Here is a 5,557-nt window from a genome sequence, read left to right as displayed (position 1 = left end):
ATAACACACCGCTGACAAATCCCTATTTGCCATGCCTCCAGGAAGTCCCTTCCCAGTGTTATCTTCGCATGTTTTCCTGGCCCTGCCTATGCCCAACTGGACCACACTGGAGCCTCTCATTATCTCCTCACCAAACTGATGTTTCTCATCATAACTTTGCCCCATCAGCTCCGATTCACCCTTGAGAAGTTGGCCCAGGTGTGCCTTGAAGCTTCCTGAGACCCTCAAGGTGGCTTAGGTGAACCAACTCTACTCTCCTGACATGTTACGTTAATGTTCACTATTATAATTGTCCATTGGAACCATATGCCTGTCTGTCCTACTAAACTTTGAGCTCACTTTAAAACAAGAAAGTTCTTTGATGATCTTAATACCCCTCTCTCTTAGCCAAGAGCCATACCCCTATTGGATGATGAGGCTTATTAATTTTTTGATGAACTAAATGAGAAATTGTTAAGATGGAGCACTACTTTGCTAATGGTCATCACGTATTTCACATGACCAGTCACATTCATTTAGCGTCAAGATTGAATAGGAAGTACAAAGGTATGGTGCTGGTGAAATGCTGTTCATAGACATTTATGCTGAAACTAGATATTATTATGAATTCACAAAAGGAATTAAAATATACCTTGCACTCCTCTAAGTAGTTTCCAAATGTCAACTCATGTATCCTTAACACAGCCCTATGTGCAAGGTACTATTACTGACCTCAAAGTTCAGATGAGGAAGTATATACATACAAACATATAGGTAGAGACACAGATACAGAAAAAAGTGACTACTTCAAGGTCAAAGAGGAAAAACAGAGTCCGGATTCAAATCCAGATGATCTGTGTTCAGAAACTGTGCTCCCACAGTCAGGTCAGGGATTTGTACAGAGTCCTTCACCTTGGCCTCATCAACCTTATTCACATCTCCTTTGGAGCAATTACCTGGTTTTATCAAAATTGTCTGTTTTCATTCATTTTTTTTTAGGTTTTGCCTAGTAGCCTATGAGCCTATATATATATATATATATATATACAGAGAGAGAGAGAGAGAGAGAGAGAGAGAGAGAGAGCATCCAGGCATCCCTAGGCTGTGAATCCTTAAAGAGTGAAGATCATATTTCCCAGCCCTTTGAAAAGTGCTTGGCACATAATAGGTGGTGATTTTTTTTTTTTAATTTTTTCTTAGTTAATGAGTAGAGGACTGAAAATTCTTTGAGTTGTGGCATGGCCACATCCACCTAAAAGAATCTCAAGGTAGATCTGAAAGCTGTAAATGCCTAAATATTCAAAGCAGTGTTTCCCAAATCTGCCCCCCAAATCCCTGGTATCCAGTGATATAGTAAAAGTTGTTTTCAAAAAAAAAAAAAAAAAAAGACTGTCTTGTTAAATGGTTAAGAAATATAAAATGTGATATTATAGTCCTCTTTCACATCGAGTAAATAAATGAGGTTGTGGTATGATCCACCTGCCAGTGCATGCTACAAATGAATTCTTAGCAACAACCTCACTCAAACCTCCTTATGGAATAATTGTATGGGATATAAAGAGAATTTGAGTTTGCCTCTAAGCTTATAATTCAACAGGCATTCTAGGAGCAACAGAAAGATGGGGGAGAGGGAGAAGAGAGCCAAGCCGCTGAGTTAAGGAACATCTCCCTGGGTCTGCAAAAGGTAAAAGATAGGAAACTTCCTGCAAGGGATGAACACAACACACACAAACCAGAATGGTCTACAGATCTGGGCTCCAGGTGAAGAGGATGGGAGCAGGGGAGGCTGTCCCGAGGATTCAAGTTAAGGTTCCTAGAGTCCACTGTGAAGACACTGGATTCCAAATCCTACAACACGTTCTCGCTTTGGCCAAGCCTTAGATTCCCTTATGATCTTTGAATTGAGTGAGTTTAAATGCATGTGTGTTTAGGAAGTTTTGAGCCGGGGCCACACGCAGGTTATCATATTTGAGGCCTTTTGCAGCTACGTTAATTTATCTGAAATGTAGATGTATTGACTTTCAAGACACCCAACTGGTTCTATCTCATGTAGCTAGAGTCCCAAGGGCTAGAGGAATCCGTGTAACTCAGACTCTCCTGTCTGTATAGCTGGGCTCTCATAAGGTTGTCTTCCAAAGTCAACTGGAGTTGAAAAAGAGAACTAAATCTTGTATCCTGGGACCTACCTCTTCAATTTTCCCTCAGAACACGAAGGTTGTGAGGAGACCCCCTCATTCCACCGCTGGGAGGTTCATGTTCACAAGACACAGCCTCATTTAGGCACATCCTCCCAGCATCCTCGTTCTCCTGTCTCTCCACACCTGCTATTTATTCCCCCCATCCCTCCCCAGATTTACTTTCTACCTGCAACGAGAAAAAAATAATAATAATATTTATCAAATAGTTTTTTTTAATTTTTAAAAAGTTTTAAAGGTTTTATTTATTAATTTAAGAGAGAGAATGAGCAGTGGGGAGTGGCAAAGGGACAAAGAGAGAGATTGAGAGAGAGAGAGAGAGAGAGAGAGAGAGAATCAGACTCCCCACTGAGCAGGAAGCCCAACATTGAGTTTGATTCCAGGACCCTGAGATTATGACCTGAGCTAAAGGTGGATGCTTAACCTACTGAGCCACCCAGGCACTCCAGAGGTTGTTTTTTTTTTTTTTTTTAAGATTTTATTTATTTATCCATGAGAGACACAGAGAGAGAGAGAGAGAAGCAGAGACACAGGCAGAGGGAGAAGCAGGCTCCACGCAGGGAGCCCAACGTAGGACTCGATCCCAGGTCTCCAGGATCACACCCTGGGTCAAAGGTGGCGTTAAACCACCAAGCCACCCAGGCTGCCCAAACTTTTTATTTTTTTTTTAGTTAAAAAGATAGTAGCTATTCAGCTCAGTAAATATTTGTAGAATCTCTATGAAGTGTCTGACACTAGAAGAATTAAAAATAAAAATGGACAAGGCACACCGCCTGCATGAAACCTAAAGACGCTAAAGACGTAGGAATAAACATATGGAAACAAGCAAATATGAACAAGAACAAACAAGGTTTCTTTCTTTCTTTATTTTTTTTAGATTTTCTACTTGCTCTTAAAAATTTTTTTTGTATATTTCTTTTATTAGAGTTTGGTGTGCCAACATATAGCATACCAAGAAGGTTTCTAATGGGGCGGAACCCACAAACGTAGGCCTGTGTTCCTCTAGATATACCCCACTCATCTTCTGCATCACCACCATCTAGATGTTTGTTCAAGCTGATATTCTGGGGGTCCACGCTAGACTTCCCCAAGGCAGGACCCAGGACTCTGCATTTTACCCAGCACCCACAGAGCTGCAGCGTGTCCTTCTCTGACCTGGGAGAGCCAGAGACCCGTCCTGCAGGCAGGGGGGTGGGGGTGGGGGTGGGTCGGCTTTCAGAAACCAGAGCTCGGAGAGGCGTGCTCTGCAGAAGGAACAGCAAGGCACCGGCACCGCACCGTCAACGAGAAACCCCTCGGGGTGCGTCGTGGAAAGGGCTCCACTTGGGTTGGGCACAGAACATTGAAGCAGAGCCACAGGCAGCCCCTGAAGCCTGAACTTACGTGTCCTGGCCTCGCCAAGGCTCTCAGCGTTTGTTTGCGGCCAGCTACGAAGAAATCCACACTCGGGTTAATTTTTGTTAAGCCTCTTATATCACGAGGATATCTCATTTCTTTTTCATTCACTCTGGGTTCCTAACAGGATATGGTAGAAAAAATGTGAGCTCTCTCTCTCTCTCTCTCTCTCTCTTTTTTTGTTGTTGCTTTTTGTTTTTTGGTTAAACCAACCTTGATTTAATATCGGCCTCCATCACACCTAAGCCCTGTGACTTGTGCTGAGTCGCCTCTCACCTGTGAGCCACAGTTTGCACCAGCAGCACAGTCCTAGGAAGGATCAGTGGTTGCTAAGGCTGAGCGGGGGGCACAGTGGGGCCGGGGCCCAGGGCCCCCCTCGGTGGCGGGGAGGCGTCCTCCGTGCCAGGGGCTTCCAGGACGCCCTAAGACTGCTTTGCCGTTTCCTGACTCCGCCTCAGATTTAGTGACTCACCCTTTGATTCTAATCTTCAGATTCAACTGTCTACCTGGCACATTTCTGATCCCGCTGAATTTCAACGTGTGGATCTCTTTTAAGGCGCGTCGGCCCAGGCCGGCGTTAAGGCCTTGTGTTAGGGTGGCCCGGTGCCAAGGCAAATGTTTAGACTTGGCTGAGGCCTTGGCGTTCGGTTAGTGCTTGATGCTTTAAAGAAAATGCAAACCCGGGAGCTTTTTTTTTTTTGGAGGAACAGAGGGGGGCTGGCTTCTCAGCTGGCGCGTGATAGGCACACAGGTGCGCTGCTCCCGGTGACGGGGGGCGAACGTTTGACCTGAGAGTCTGATGCTCTGGTCCCTGGGAGCGCCCGGAGCCAGTGCAGCCCGCCCTGAGCGTGGGCAGCCCTGTTTGACTTGGCCACGGGCCCCGCGAACCCGGCGGGGGGCACAGCCCAGAGGAAAACAGCCTTGACATTGACGCTGGTCACTGCTGTGCCCAGGGCCACCTGCGCGTTGCACAACCTACCTTCCCTTTCCCACAGCGTCTGAGCCAGTTAATCTGTGTTCCTGGAAAAAAAGGGCTCCCACTGCGCTCTGCTCTAACTCTCAGCCTCTGCTCAGGTCGGCGCCTAAAGGCACTCACCTGTGCACACCTCTGAGCAAGGCGCCGGGCCAGCTGCTCGGTCAGAAGCCTTTGTTAGTTCTGGGTCTCTCTCCTGTTTCCAGGCATCTATAAATATCCAAGTTCTACTGCAATAGGAAGAAACTAACATTCATTAAGCACCTGCTTCGAGCCAGGTGCTTTCACACACAGACCCTTGTTTTAATCCTCACAGCCACTCTGTGAGAAAGGAGTTAATATCTTCCTTTATTTGATAAAGACGGTCAGGTGACGCGTCAGAGGAGCCAAGATTTGGGCCTGGCCCCATGACTCGCTAAGTTCTTGTTCTTTCCACTCACCACGCTGCCTCTTACCATATTCCAGAAACGAGCAGGGGGTAGCGTTGGGGCTCCCAGATTCCAGTCCAAGCCCTGACGTTGGGCAGCCAGAGACAAATCCCTCCTCCGTCTCCGTGTCTCTGACCCTGTCTTGAGAAAATGAAGGGTGTAGACAGGCTGTCTCCAAGGGCCCTTCCCCTTTTCATATATGTCACAGGCTTGCACACCAGCACCAGAGAGGAAATGTGGGGGGTGGGTCCCCTTGGCTTCTACTAGTTCTGCCAGAGGAAGCCCTGTGTGTCCAGCGAGGGCCGGACGGCTCGCGGTGGCCTTGATGGAATTCCACTGTGGTCCCCCGGTCGAGGGAAGACTAAGGTACGGGTGGGCCCCTTTCTACCCCAAGACCGACGGTCCTCCATCAAGGCAATCTGGGCAGCAGACAGAGGCAACACGCAGATGTGTCCGGGGTTATGCGCAATGGAGCCGGGCGTGTGCCGGGCACTGTCGCAGGCTCTTCCTGCGCATTGACCCAATGCCGCTTCGCAAGGGCACTAGCGGAGAGCCACAACTATCTCCCTCTTTTGCACATATGTGAG

The sequence above is a fragment of the Vulpes vulpes genome, chromosome 8 (genome assembly GCF_048418805.1).
Source record: "Vulpes vulpes isolate BD-2025 chromosome 8, VulVul3, whole genome shotgun sequence".
NCBI classification, from domain to species: Eukaryota; Metazoa; Chordata; class Mammalia; order Carnivora; family Canidae; genus Vulpes; species Vulpes vulpes.
This window is presented reverse-complemented; position numbering follows the sequence as displayed.